Source organism: Coregonus lavaretus (assembly GCF_964263955.1).
Source record: "Coregonus lavaretus genome assembly, contig: HAP1_SCAFFOLD_6338, whole genome shotgun sequence".
NCBI lineage: Eukaryota > Metazoa > Chordata > Actinopteri > Salmoniformes > Salmonidae > Coregonus > Coregonus lavaretus.
Window position 1 is genome coordinate 20,001 of NW_028161011.1, and position 13,466 is coordinate 33,466.

General features: G+C 48.3%; 1 pseudogene across 1 annotated transcript in view; it reads right to left on the bottom strand.

Moving 5' to 3' along the window:
* The window catches only part of LOC311121212 (dorsal-ventral patterning tolloid-like protein 1), a 19,280-nt pseudogene extending 5,983 nt beyond the window's left edge, over positions 1 to 13,297 (bottom strand). The window contains exons 1-4 of the transcript in view: positions 13,181 to 13,297; positions 12,577 to 12,721; positions 882 to 1,077; positions 421 to 546 (exon numbers count right to left, since the gene is read on the bottom strand). The product of the transcript in view is annotated as a dorsal-ventral patterning tolloid-like protein 1 (transcript). The remainder of the gene's footprint in view (positions 1 to 420; positions 547 to 881; positions 1,078 to 12,576; positions 12,722 to 13,180) is intronic.
* Positions 13,298 to 13,466: the final 169 nt, after the last annotated feature.

The following is a 13,466-nucleotide window of genomic DNA, read 5'->3' on the forward strand; positions in this document are numbered from 1 at the left end:
AGACACACACACAGACACACACACACACACACACAGACACACACACACACAGACACACACACACAGACACACACACACAGACACACACAGACACACACACACACACACACACACACAGACACACACACACACACACAGACACACACACACACACAGACACACACACAGACACACACACACACACACACAGACACACAAACACACACACACACTCACACACACACACAATCACACACACAGACACACACACACACACACACACGCACACACAGACACACACACACACACAGACACACACACAGACACACACACACACACACACAGACACACAAACACACACACACACTCACACACACACACAATCACACACACAGACACACACACACACACACACACACACACACACACACACAGACAGACCTTCACAGCTCTTCTTGTCCAGTGCCAGTTCGTATCCGGGGTCGCAGGTACACTTGAAGCTACCCAGCGTATTCACACACCTCTGTTCACACCCTCCGTTATCTGGCTTAGAACACTCGTCCTCCTCTGGAAAACACACATTTTATACACACACAGACACATGCATTAATCCTTTAAGAGTCTATTGATGCTCCCGGGCGTCAATCTAAGTAACACAATAAAAAATATCCCCATAAACATCTGTCAGTTTAAGCCAGAGATATCAGGGTTTTGCATTAGATGCCTCTCAATCCACCGCATCCACATATGAAGCACTTCCTGTGTCGGCCTTCTGTATCTGGTGGTGAAAGGTGACAGAGCTACAGTGGTGTTTGTCAGATCATGAGACGTCCCAAAAATCTAATTAACACACATACAAAGACTCGTACATAAAGACAACACACAGTAATTAACACACATACCTTTGAAGAAGTTGGCAGCGAAGCCGGCCTTGTTGACGGTTCCGTCTGAGACAAACTTCATCCAGAGAGTGTGTGAGGTGGAGTGGACGTCCTCTGGTTTGTCATACCCACAGAATCGACCAATCAGAGGGCTGGATTCAGCCGGGCCGTCACGCACCTCCAGGTAGTCATAGGCACAGCTGTCATGTCTCTCAATCTGGAGGAGCACACAAACACACATGCAGTGATACACACACACACACACACACACATAAACACACATGCAATGATACACACACACACACACATAAACACACATGCAGAGATACACACACACACACACACACAAACACAAATGCAGAGATACGCACACACACTATTTTAGAAAGCAGTATTGTATAAAAAGGGCCTTGTGATTTCCCTGAAACCACTGGTATAGTGACATTGTATTGTGTCAGTAGTGAAACCACTGGTATAGTGACATTGTATTGTGTCAGTAGTGATAGTGAAACCACTGGTATAGTGACATTGTATTGTGTCAGTAGTTTCAGTTCAGTCATAGTTTCAGTCATAGTTTCAGTTTAGTCATAGTTTCAGTTCAGTCATAGTTTCAGTTCAGTCATAGTTTCAGTTCAGTCATAGTTTCAGTCATAGTTTCAGTTCAGTCAGTTTCAGTCATAGTTTCAGTTCAGTCATAGTCAATCAATCAATCAATTTTATTTTATATAGCCCTTCATACATTAGCTAATATCTCGAAGTGCTGTACAGACACCCAGCCTAAAACCCCAAACAGCTAGTAATGCAGGTGTAGAAGCACGGTGGCTAGGAAAAACTCCCTAGAAAGGCCAAAACCTAGGAAGAAACCTAGAGAGGAACCAGGCTATGAGGGGTGGCCAGTCCTCTTCTGGCTGTGCCGGGTGGAGATTATAACAGAACCATGCCAAGATGTTCAAAAATGTTCATAAGTGACAAGCATGGTCAAATAATAATCAGGAATAAATCTCAGTTGGCTTTTCATAGCCGATCATTAAGAGTTGAAAACAGCAGGTCTGGGACAGGTAGGGGTTTCATAACCGCAGGCAGAACAGTTAAAACTGGAATAGCAGCAAGGCCAGGCGGACTGGGGACAGCAAGGAGTCACCACGGCCGGTGGTCCCGACGTATGGTCCTAGGGCTCAGGTCTCTCAGTTGGCTTTTCATAGCCGATCATTAAGGGTTGAAAACAGCAGGTCTGGGACAGGTAGGGGTTTCGTAACCGCAGGTAGAACAGTTGAAACTGGAATAGCAGCAAGGCCAGGCGGACTGGGGACAGCAAGGTGTCAGCATGCCCGGTAGTCCTGACGTATGGTCCTAGGGCTCAGGTTCTCAGAGAGAAAGAGAGAACGAGAGAATTAGAGAGAGCATACTTAAATTCACACAGGACACTGGATAAGACAGGAGAAGTACTCCAGGTATAACCAACTAACCCCAGCCCCCCGACACATAAACTACTGCAGCATAAATACTGGAGGCTGAGACAGGAGCGGTCCGGAGACACTGTGGCCCCATCCAAAGACTCCTGGGCCAGACTACACTCAATCATATGACCTACTGAAGAGATAAGTCTTCAGTAAAGACTTAAAGGTTGAGACCGAGTCTGCGTCTCTCACATGGGTAGGCAAACTGTTCCATAAAAATGGAGATCTATAGGAGAAAGCCCTGCCTCCCGCTGTTTGCTTAGAAATTCTAGGGACAATTAGGAGGCCTGCGTCTTGTGACCGTAGCGTACGTATTGGTATGTACGGCAGGACCAACTCGGAAAGATAGGTAGGAGCAAGCCCATGTAACGCTTTATAGGTGTCAGAGTGGTGTGTGTGTGGAATCAAACGCAGGAACCAGGATGACGTTAAACACTTTAGTAAATCCAAGAATAGGACAAAATAGCCTCCCCAACCGGGTGGCGCACAATTACGCACTGAAACACTGTGCGGAAAACAAGAAAGAAGCGCACGCAGTGCAAACTCTCGAAAAATACAACCACGAGAGACTGATACAGCTGACACAAAACAATAACGCATAACACCTGACCCAAACACAAGCAACTAAATAGGGAAAACAATTAAGACCCAAATAAGGGACAGGTGTTAAGAACAGACAAAACCAAATGAACATGAAACATAGAACGGTGACAGCTAGTACTCCGGAGACGACGACCGCCGAAGCCTGCCCGAACAAGGAAGAGGAGCAGCCTCGGCCGAAACCGTGACAGTACCCCCCCCTTGACGCGCGGCTCCAGCCGTGCGCCGACCCGGAGCTCGGGGACGACCCGGACGACGCGGAGCAGGGCGCGCAGGATGACCCCGATGGAAATCGGTCAGTAGGGACTGGTCTAATACGTCCCTCCTTGGCACCCAGCACCGCTCCTCCGGGCCGTACCCCTCCCACTCCACGAGATATTGAAGACCCCCCATCCGGCGTCTAGAGTCCAGGATGGACCTCACGGTGTACGCCGGAGCCCCCTCGATGTCCAACGGGGGCGGAGGAGTCTCCTCAATCTCAAAGTCCTGGAGTGGACCAGCTACCACCGGCCTGAGGAGAGACACATGGAACGAGGGGTTAATGTTTTTGTAATCAACAGGTAGTTCTAACCTATAACTCACCTCGTTCAATCTCCTCAGGACTTTAAATGGCCCCACAAACCGCCGACCCAGCTTCCGGCAGGGCAGGCGGAGGGGCAGGTTTCTGGTTGAGAGCCAGACTCGATCTCCAGGTGCGTACACTGGCCCCTCACTGCGGTGTAGGTCGGCGCTCGTCTTCTGTCGATGTTTGGCACGCTGCAGATGGACGTGTGCAGCGTCCCACGTCTCCTCCGAGCGCCGCACCCACTCATCCACAGCGGGGGCCTCGATCTGGCTCTCATGCCATGGTGCCAGAACCGGCTGGTACCCTAACACACACTGAAAAGGGGTTAGTTGGGTGGAGGAGTGGCGAAGAGAGTTCTGTGCCATCTCGGCCCAGGGCACATATCTCGCCCACTCCTCCGGCCGGCCCTGACAGTATGACCTCAGAAACCTACCCACATCCTGGTTGACACGTTCAACCTGCCCATTACTCTCCGGGTGGTACCCCGAGGTAAGGCTTACCGAAACCCCCAACCGTTCCATAAATGCTCTCCACACTCTAGAGGTGAACTGGGGGCCTCGGTCAGACACTATATCCTCGGGTACCCCGTAATGCCGGAAGACATGGGTGAACAGAGCCTCAGCGGTCTGTAGGGCAGTGGGTAGACCCGGCATGGGAAGGAGACGACAGGCCTTAGAGAACCGATCCACAACGACCAGGATGGTAGTATTCCCCTGTGAGGGGGGAAGGTCGGTAACAAAATCCACCGAGAGGTGGGACCAGGGTCGTTGTGGAATAGGCAGGGGTTGTAACTTACCCCTGGGCAAATGTCTGGGTGCCTTACACTGGGCACACACCGAACAGGAGGAGACATAAATCCTCACATCCCTAGCTAACGTTGGCCACCAGTACTTCGTGCTAAGGCAGTGCACTGTCCGGCCGATACCCGGATGGCCAGAGGAGGGGGACGTATGAGCCCAACAAATGAGGCGATCGCGTACCTCGAGCGGAACGTACGTCCGACCCACAGGACACTGTGGAGGACTCGGGTCGGTGCGTAACGCCCGCTCGATCTCACCATCAACCTCCCACACCACCGGAGCAACCAGACAAGACTCCGGTAGTATGGGCGTGGACTCAACTGACCTCTCCTCTGCGTCATACCGCCGAGACAGCGCATCTGCCTTCCCGTTCTGGGACCCAGGGATGTATGTGATCTTAAACACAAACCGGGCTAGGAACATAGTCCAGCGAGCCTGGCGAGGATTCAGTCTCCTAGCTGCCCGGATGTACTCCAGGTTACGATGGTCAGTTAGAATGAGGAAAGGGTGTTGAGCCCCCTCGAGCCAATGCCGCCACACCTTTAGGGCCTGTACCACGGCTAACAGCTCCCTGTCTCCTACGTCGTAATTCCGTTCCGCCGGACTGAGCTTCTTAGAGTAGAACGCACAGGGACGGAGTTTAGGTGGAGTGCCAGAACGCTGGGAAAGAACGGCCCCTATCCCGGCCTCTGACGCGTCCACCTCTACTTGGAACGGTAAAGAGGGATCCGGATGCGCCAACACCGGCGCCGAGGTAAACAGGTCCTTCAGTCTCCCAAATGCCCTGTCCGCCTCAGCTGACCACCGCAAGCGCACCGGACCCCCCTTTAACAGAGACGTTATGGGAGCTGCCACCTGTCCAAAACCCCGGATAAACCTCCGGTAATAATTCGCAAAACCCAAGAACCGTTGCACCTCCTTCACAGTGGTTGGGGTCTGCCAATTACGCACAGCTGTCACCCGGTCTACCTCCATCTTCACCCCTGACGCAGATAACTGGTAACCCAGAAAGGAGACCGACCTCTGGAAAAACATACATTTCTCTGCCTTGACATATAGGTCATGCTCCAACAGCCTCCTCAATACTCGGCGCACCAGGGCTACATGCTCAGCTCGGGTAGGACTATACACCAGAATGTCGTCGATGTACACAACTACTCCCTGTCCCTGCATGTCCCGGAAAATCTCATCGACGAAGGATTGGAAGACTGAGGGAGCATTCATCAACCCATATGGCATGACTAGATACTCGTAGTGTCCGGAAGTCGTGCTAAACGCTGTCTTCCATTCATCGCCCTTTCGAATGCGCACCAAGTTATATGCGCTCCTAAGATCCAATTTTGTAAAGAACTGCGCACCGTGTAGTGACTCCGTCATAGTCGCAATCAGAGGAAGTGGATAGCTGTACTTCACTGTGATCTGATTGAGACCGCGGTAATCAATACACGGGCGCAGACCTCCATCCTTTTTCTTCACAAAAAAGAAACTAGAGGAAGCGGGTGAAGTAGAGGCCCGTATGTATCCTTGTCCAAGAGACTCAGAAATGTACGTCTCCATAGCCTTTCTCTCCTCTTGAGACAAGGGATACACATGGCTCCGCGGGAGAGCTGCTCCTGACTGGAGATCTATCGCACAATCCCCCTGTCTATGAGGCGGCAGCTGCGCTGCCCTAGTCTTACTGAACACCAGTGCCAAGTCCTCATACTCGGGGGGAATCTGCAGTGCTGGCATTAGATTCGGACTCTCCACCGAGGTCGCCCCTATGGAAACACCCAGACACCGCCCCTCACATTGAGCAGACCACCCTTTAAGAGCTTTCTCTCGCCACCTAATAATAGGGTCATGAGTCATCAACCAGGGAAGACCCAGCACTACCGGATACGCAGGAGAGTCAATCAGATAGAGCTGGATTATCTCCTCATGCCCCTCCTGCGCCATCATCTGAAGGGGCGCTGTGACTTCCCTAATCAACCCAGACCCTAACGGACGGCTATCTAGGGCATGAACGGGAAAAGGCTTATCAACTGGAAGGAGGGGAATCCCTAACTCTATACAGAACTGGCGATCTATAAAATTCCCAGCTGCGCCTGAATCTACCAGCGCCTTATGCTGGGAACGAGGTGCAACCTGTGGGAAACAAACAGGCAAGGTTAGGTGCACGACAGAAAGCTCTGGGTAAGCAGGGCGCCTACTCACCTGGGAGGTCCCCCCAATGCGTGACCTGCCTTCTCCCTCACCAGAGGACCCACCCCAGCACCTAGCCGCGGTGTGCCCTCCACGGCCACAATTAGTGCAAGGACCGGGTCCCCTCGGGCTCCTCCTCCTGCGTTCCCTAGCGCCAGCACCACCGAGCTCCATAGGGCTTGGCTCGGAGGTGCTGGAGAGTGGAATGGGCGAACCCCCCCCTCCGGGGCGCCCACGGGTGGCGAGCAGGGTATCCAGCCGGATGGCCATGTCGACAAGCTGGTCGAAAGTCAACGATGTGTCCCTGCACGCCAACTCTCGCTGGACGTCCTCCCGGAGGCTGCAGCGAAAGTGGTCGATATGGGCCCGCTCATTCCACCCTGCATCGGCCGCTAGGGTCCGAAACTCCAAGGCAAAGTCCTGGGCGCTCCTCATCCCCTGTCGGAGGTAGAATAGACGCTCCCCCGCCGCCTTCCCCTCTGGTGGATGGTCGAACACAGCACGGAAGCGGCGGGAGAACTCCGCATAGTTCGTAGTAGCGGCGTCCATTCTCCTCCACTCGGCGTTGGCCCACTCCAACGCCTTGCCGGTGAGACAGGAGATGAGGGCTGAGACGCTCTCGTGTCCCGAGGGCGCCGGGTGTACGGTGGCGAGGTAGAGCTCCACCTGTAGCAGGAACCCTTGACACCCGGCAGTGGAGCCGTCGTATGCCCTCGGGAGCGAGAGCCGAATCCCACTAGGTTCCGGAGACGAGGAAGGAGGGCTGGCCGATGGAGCTGGTTCGGCTCGGGGTGGCGTGGGCACCCCGCTGGTCTCCCATCGGTGTAGGGTATTCATAACACCTTCCAGCGCATGGCAGACCTGGTTGATGCGGTCCTCCTGACCCCGCAGACGTTCATCCATCGCAGCTGTTGGTGAGGTCGTTCCTGCTGATTCCATGTGATGCGTTATTCTGTCAGAGTGGTGTGTGTGTGGAATCAAACGCAGGAACCAGGATGACGTTAAACACTTTAGTAAATCCAAGAATAGGACAAAATAGCCTCCCCAACCGGGTGGCGCACAATTACGCACTGAAACACTGTGCGGAAAACAAGAAAGAAGCGCACGCAGTGCAAACTCTCGAAAAATACAACCACGAGAGACTGATACAGCTGACACAAAACAATAACGCATAACACCTGACCCAAACACAAGCAACTAAATAGGGAAAACAATTAAGACCCAAATAAGGGACAGGTGTTAAGAACAGACAAAACCAAACGAACATGAAACATAGAACGGTGACAGCTAGTACTCCGGAGACGACGACCGCCGAAGCCTGCCCGAACAAGGAAGAGGAGCAGCCTCGGCCGAAACCGTGACAATAGGTTAACAGTAAAACCTTGAAATCAGCCCTTGCCTTAACAGGAAGCCAGTGTAGGGAAGCTAGCACTGGAGTAATATGATCAAATTTCTTGGTTCTAGTCAGGATTCTAGCAGCCGTATTTAGCACTAACTGAAGTTTATTTAGTGCTTTATCCGGGTAGCCGGAAAGTAGAGCATTGCAGTAGTCTAACCTAGAAGTAACAAATGCATGGATTAATTTTTCTGCATCATTTTTGGACAGAAAATTTCTGATTTTTGCAATGTTACGTAGATGGAAAAAAGCTGTCCTTGAAACAGTCTTGATATGTTCGTCAAAAGAGAGATCAGGGTCAAGAGTAACGCCGAGGTCCTTCACAGTTTTATTTGAGACGACTTTACAACCATCAAGATGAATTGTCAGATTTAACAGAAGATCTCTTTGTTTCTTGGGACCTAGAACAAGCATCTCTGTTTTGTCCGAGTTTAAAAGTAGAAAGTTTTCAGCCATCCACTTCCTTATGTCTGAAACACAGGCTTCTAGCGAGGGCAATTTTGGGGCTTCACCATGTTTCATTGAAATGTACAGCTGTGTGTCATCCGCATAGCAGTGAAAGTTAACATTATGTTTTCGAATAACATCCCCAAGAGGTAAAATATATAGTGAAAACAATAGTGGTCCTAAAACGGAACCTTGAGGAACACCGAAATGTACAGTTGATTTGTCGGAGGACAGACCATTCACAGAGACAAACTGATATCTTTCCGACAGGTAAGATCTAAACCAGGCCAGAACTTGTCCGTGTAGACCAATTTGGGTTTCCAGTCTCTCCAAAAGAATGTGGTGATCGATGGTGTCAAAGGCAGCACTAAGGTCTAGTAGCACGAGGACAGATGCAGAGCCTCGGTCTGACGCCATTAAAAGGTCATTTACCACCTTCACAAGTGCAGTCTCAGTGCTATGATGGGGTCTAAAACCAGACTGAAGCATTTCGTATACATTGTTTGTCTTCAGAAAGGCAGTGAGTTGCTGCGCAACAGCTTTTTCTAAAATATTTGAGAGGAATGGAAGATTCGATATAGGCCGATAGTTTTTTATATTTTCCGGGTCAAGGTTTGGCTTTTTCAAGAGAGGCTTTATCACTGCCACTTTTAGTGAGTTTGGTACACATCCGGTGGATAGAGAGCTGTTTATTATGTTCAACATAGGAGGGCCAAGCACAGGAAGCAGCTCCTTCAGCAGTTTAGTAGGAATAGGATCCAGTATGCAGCTTGAAGGTTTAGAGGCCATGATTATTTTCATCATTGTGTCAAGAGATATAGTATTAAAACACTTAAGTGTCTCTCCTGATCCCAGGCCCTCGCAGAGCTGTGCAGATCCAGGACAGCTAAGCCCTGGATTCAAAGAGGAGTCCGTAATTTGCTTTCTAATGGTCATGATCTTTTCCTCAAAGAAGTTCATGAATTTATTACTGCTGAAGTGAAAGCCATCCTCTCTTGGGGAATGCTGCTTTTTAGTTAGCTTTGCAACAGTATCAAAAAGAAATTTTGGATTGTTCTTATTTTCCTCGATTAAGTTGGAAAAGTAGGATGATCGAGCAGCAGTGAGGGCTCTTCGGTACTGCACGGTACTGTCTTTCCAAGCTAGTCGGAAGACTTCCAGTTTGGTGTGGCGCCATTTCCGTTCCAATTTCCTGGAAGCTTGCTTCAAAGCTCGGGTATTTTCTGTATACCAGGGAGCTAGTTTCTTATGACAAATGTTTTTCGTTTTTAGGGGTGCAACTGCATCTAGGGTATTGCGCAAGGTTAAATTGAGTTCCTCAGTTAAGTGGTTAACTGATTTTTGTCCTCTGACGTCCTTGGGTAGGCAGAAGGAGTCTGGAAGGGCATCAAGGAATGTTTGTGTTGTCTGAGAATTTATAGCACGACTTTTGATGCTCCTTGGTTGGGGTCTGAGCAGATTATTTAGTAGTTTCAGTCATAGTTTCAGTTAATTCATAGTTTCAGTTCAGTCATAGTTTCAGTTCAGTCATAGTTTCAGTTCAGTCATAGTTTCAGTTCAGTCAAAGTTTCAGTCATAGTTTCAGTTCAGTCATAGTTTCAGTCATAGTTTCAGTTAATTCATAGTTTCAGTTCAGTCATAGTTTCAGTCATAGTTTCAGTTCAGTCATAGTTTCAGTCATAGTTTCAGTTCAGTCATAGTTTTAGTCATAGTTTCAGTTCAGTCAGTGTCAGTCATAGTTTCAGTTCAGTCATAGTTTCAGTCATAGTTTCAGTTAATTCATAGTTTCAGTTCAGTCATAGCTTCAGTTCAGTCATAGTTTCAGTTCAGTCATAGTTTCAGTTCAGTCATAGTTTCAGTCATAGTTTCAGTTCAGTCATAGTTTCAGTTCAGTCATAGTTTCAGTTCATTCATAGTTTCAGTCATAGTTTCAGTTCAGTCATAGTTTCATTTCAGTTATAGTTTCAGTTCAGTCATAGTTTCAGTTCAGTCATAGTTTCAGTTCAGTTATAGTTTCAGTTCAGTCATAGTTTCAGTTCAGTTATAGTTTCAGTTCAGTCATAGTTTCAGTCATAGTTTCAGTCATAGTTTCAGTTCAGTCATAGTTTCAGTTCAGTCATAGTTTCAGTTCAGTCATAGTTTCAGTTCAGTTATAGTTTCAGTTCAGTCATAGTTTCAGTTCAGTTATAGTTTCAGTTCAGTCATAGTTTCAGTTCAGTCATAGTTTCAGTCATAGTTTCAGTTCAGTCATAGTTTTAGTTCAGTCATAGTTTCAGTCATAGTTTCAGTTCAGTCATAGTTTCAGTTCAGTTATAGTTTCAGTTCAGTCATAGTTTCAGTTCAGTCATAGTTTCAGTCATAGTTTCATTTCAGTCATAGTGTCAGTCATAGTTTCAGTACAGTCATAATTTCAGTCATAGTTTCAGTCATAGTTTCAGTTCAGTCATAGTTTCAGTTCAGTTATAGTTTCAGTTCAGTCATAGTTTCAGTTCAGTCATAGTTTCAGTCATAGTTTCATTTCAGTCATAGTGTCAGTCATAGTTTCAGTACAGTCATAATTTCAGTCATAGTTTCAGTCATAGTTTCAGTTCAGTCATAGTTTCAGTCATAGTTTCAGTTAATTCATAGTTTCAGTTCAGTCATAGTTTCAGTCATAGTTTCAGTTCAGTCATAGTTTCAGTCATAGTTTCAGTTCAGTCATAGTTTCAGTTCAGTCATAGTTTCAGTCATAGTTTCAGTTCAGTCAGTGTCAGTCATAGTTTCAGTTCAGTCATAGTTTCAGTCATAGTTTCAGTTAATTCATAGTTTCAGTTCAGTCATAGCTTCAGTTCAGTCATAGTTTCAGTTCAGTCATAGTTTCAGTTCAGTCATAGTTTCAGTCATAGTTTCAGTTCAGTCATAGTTACAGTTCAGTCATAGTTTCAGTTCATTCATAGTTTCAGTCATAGTTTCAGTTCAGTCATAGTTTCATTTCAGTTATAGTTTCAGTTCAGTCATAGTTTCAGTTCAGTCATAGTTTCAGTTCAGTTATAGTTTCAGTTCAGTCATAGTTTCAGTTCAGTATAGTTTCAGTTCAGTCATAGTTTCAGTCATAGTTTCAGTCATAGTTTCAGTTCAGTCATAGTTTCAGTTCAGTCATAGTTTCAGTTCAGTCATAGTTTCAGTTCAGTTATAGTTTCAGTTCAGTCATAGTTTCAGTTCAGTCATAGTTTCAGTCATAGTTTCAGTTCAGTCATAGTTTTAGTTCAGTCATAGTTTCAGTCATAGTTTCAGTTCAGTCATAGTTTCAGTTCAGTTATAGTTTCAGTTCAGTCATAGTTTCAGTTCAGTCATAGTTTCAGTCATAGTTTCATTTCAGTCATAGTGTCAGTCATAGTTTCAGTACAGTCATAATTTCAGTCATAGTTTCAGTCATAGTTTCAGATCAGTCATAGTTTCAGTTAATTCATAGTGTCAGTCATAGTTTCAGTCATAGTTTCAGTTCAGTCATAGTTTCAGTCATTGTTTCAGTCATAGTTTCAGTCATAGTTTCAGTTCAGTCATAGTTTCAGTTAATTCATAGTTTCAGCCATAGTTTCAGTTCAGTCATAGTTTCAATTCAGTCATAGTTTCAGTTCAGTCATAGTTTCAGTTCAGTCATAGTGTCAGTCATAGTTCAGTTCATTCATTGTTTCAGTCATAGTTTCAGTTCATTGTTTCAGTCATAGGGAGTCTTCCAGAGGTCATTCAGAATTCAGATACATTTCTTATGGAGTTAATACCAGGGGCTATCCCAAACAGACACACACCCACACACAGGCACGTGAGAGACAGACAGCACACGAGCACGTGAGTGACAGACAGCACACAAGACACAGCACAAAAGAGAAAGAAGATAGAGGGAGAGAGAGAGAGAGAGAGAGAGAGAGAGAGAGAGAGAGAGAGAGAGAGAGAGAGAGAGAGAGAGAGAGAGAGAGAGAGAGAGAGAGAGAGACACAGAGGGAGAGAAAGAGACAGAGAGAGACAGACAGACAGAGAGACAGACAGACAGACAGAGAGACAGACAGACAGACAGACAGACAGACAGACAGACAGACAGACAGACAGACAGACAGAGAGAGAGACAGACAGAGAGACAGACAGAGAGACAGACAGACAGACAGACAGACAGACAGACAGACAGGCAGGCAGACAGACAGACAGACAGACAGACAGACAGACAGACAGACAGACAGACAGACAAACAACAGACAGACAGACAGACAGACAGACAGACAGGGGGTGTCACCTCAAAGGCCTGGAAGCTGAGTCCTACGTTGTACCCCTCTGACACAGTGATGCTCCAGACACACTCTTTAGATGGCCGGTAGTCATCAGGATAGTTAGGGACTGGATCTGACCCTGGTCCTTCAGGATCTCTCCCCCACAGATAGCTACAGGAGGGGGAGAGGAGGAGGGGGAGAGGAGGAGGGGGGGGGGGGGGGGGGGAGGAGGGGAGGGGGAGGGGGGAGAGGAGGAGGGGGAGAGGAGGAGGGGAGAGAGGAGGAGGGGGAGGGGGGAGAGGAGGAGGGAGAAGGGGGAGAGGAGGAGGGGGAGAGGAGGAGGGGGAGGGGGGAGGGGGAGAGGAGGAGGGGGGAGGGGGGAGAGGAGGAGGGGGGAGGAGGAGGGGGAGAGGAGGAGGGGAGGGGGGAGAGGAGGAGGGGAGAAGGGGGAGAGGAGGAGGGGGAGGGGGGAGAGGAGGAGGGGGGGAGAGGAGGAGGGGAAGGGGGAGGGGGGAGGGAAGGGGGAGGGAAGGAGGGAGAAATTAATGCATTTATATGATTTCTTGTGATTGATGTTTATCTTGTGTGTGTTTGTGTGTATGTGCATGCGTGTGTGTGTGTTTGTGTTACCTTCGTAAGCGGCAGTGAATCCCTTGCCCACCCAGTTGCTGCTGCTTCGGAACTCAATCCACATCCGACTCTCTGTTGACACCAGCACCTCAGGAACCTTATCCCCACAGAACCTACCTGTCACCCACACACACACACCATACGCACACACACACACACACACACACACACACACACACACACCATAAGCACACACTCCCACACACACACACACCATACACACACACCCACACTCACAAACACAAACAAAGCAATCATTTGAATTACAAGTCAAACATTCACACGC